We start from the raw sequence: 1936 nt of genomic DNA, 5'->3' as shown, positions 1-1936 counted from the left end.
TTTGTATGGTGCTATAGTACTCTCATCTCAAACAGGTTATTCTAAAACTTGTTCATCTATAAATTTCTATATTTATAAATATGACTGCCTACCTAAAACATCAAATGTAAATAATCACTGCTAGACAATCCTAAAGGGAACCAGATTGAATAAGGTGATAAATTGTGCTCTAATTACTTCCTATAAAATGCTTATTTCAAACAAAGTAGGAAGACCCTTGGAGACTGAATGCACTTACTGTATATTCAAGGAACACAGTCAATATATGGAACTTTAGCAACAATGAAACATGATGAAAATTTATATAGACTATTTAATATCCCAATGATATTCAAGACATATAATGTTAAATTGAAAATATGAACAATCTTCTTAACTGAAACAAAAATGTTTAATAACAGCTTTATGATACCATTTTGAATATGTAAGATATCATAAATATTCAAGTCTTTCCATGATATAAAATTAGATATGAAACCCTCAATGTGTCAAACTGATAAATTCTATATAAGATGATCAACTTGATCTGTCCAAAGATTTAACTTACAAATGTTACAAGCCATGATGCACTGACATCTCCTAAAGGACCATATCCAATATTGAGAAAATTAAATGCTACTTTGATAAGAAAATGAAGTAATTTTCTGAAATAAAAGGTTTAATTTAATAGTTGAAATCACTGACCTTGAAATCAGCTCATGATCCACTTTAACAAGAACCTGAAAGTCTCATTTATAAAATGAAGATTACATTTCTAGATAACTTTGAGTAGGAAAGATTTATTTTTATTTTCATTTTACTTTTAACTTCATGACTCTCTTTATTTAGTCAACATCAGCAATTTGTACTTAGCACACGAAGCAGTGTGAAACTTAGACACTCATCACTGACTCCAAATATTCTTTGAAACTTGTCACTTATTTTTATGTACTCAACTGTGTACTACCATCCACATCAACCAAGTCATTATATGTTAAAAGAAACCCAATTAAATTAGATCATATATGCATAGAAGATGAATTCCAACTATTATTTTCAAAATATTTAGAGTCTAGTAATTTCTTGAATTGTGAAATGCCTAAAAATAAAAATTTTAGATTCCACTGATCCTTCTACCAAGTTTAAAAAATTCCAAGTGACATATTAATCAATACAATAGATCTAAAATAATTTTGAAAGGTATAAGAATGCATGCATTTTTACTGTTCTGCAAAATATTTTTTTACAATGCTTCTTACAGAGCTTTCATGAAAGTGCTACAGCACCTTGAAATTTGTAACATTTGTACAATTCTCTCAATTTTCTATTCTACTTTACCTTTCTAAAATGTTTTAAAATGAGGGTGCCTGGGTGGCTCAGTGGGTTAAGCCTCTGCCTTTTGTTCAGGTCATGATCTCAAGGTCCTGGGATCGAGTTCCGCATTGGGCTCTCTGCTCAGCAGGGAGCCTGCTTCCCCCTCCCTCTCTCTGACTGTCTCTCTGCCTACTTGTGATCTCTTTCTGTCAAATAAATAAATAAAATCTTTTTAAAAAAAAAGTTTTGAAATGATTATAAGATAATGAGAAGTTGTAAAAAAAAAAATAGTACAGATTAGTCCATGGTACTTATTACCAAGCTTCCCCCAATTGTTGTAATTTCAAAATTACAGTGTGTTTTTATAACCTAGAAATTGGCACAGCACAAACACAGAATTAAATTTCCATTCTTCTTCTTCTTCTTCTTTTTAAGATTTTATTTATTTATTTAACAGAGATCACAAGTAGGCAGAGAGGCAGACCAAGAGTGAGAGGAGGAAGCAGGCTCCCTGCCGATCAGAGAGCCTGATGTGGGGCTTGACCCCAGGACCCTGAGATCATGACTTGAGCAGAAGGCAGAGGCTTTAACCTACTGAGCCACCCAGATGCCCCAAATTTCCATTCTTCTAATTAAATTTCCA

The sequence above is a fragment of the Mustela lutreola genome, chromosome 4 (assembly GCF_030435805.1).
Source record: "Mustela lutreola isolate mMusLut2 chromosome 4, mMusLut2.pri, whole genome shotgun sequence".
NCBI lineage: Eukaryota > Metazoa > Chordata > Mammalia > Carnivora > Mustelidae > Mustela > Mustela lutreola.
This window is presented reverse-complemented; position numbering follows the sequence as displayed.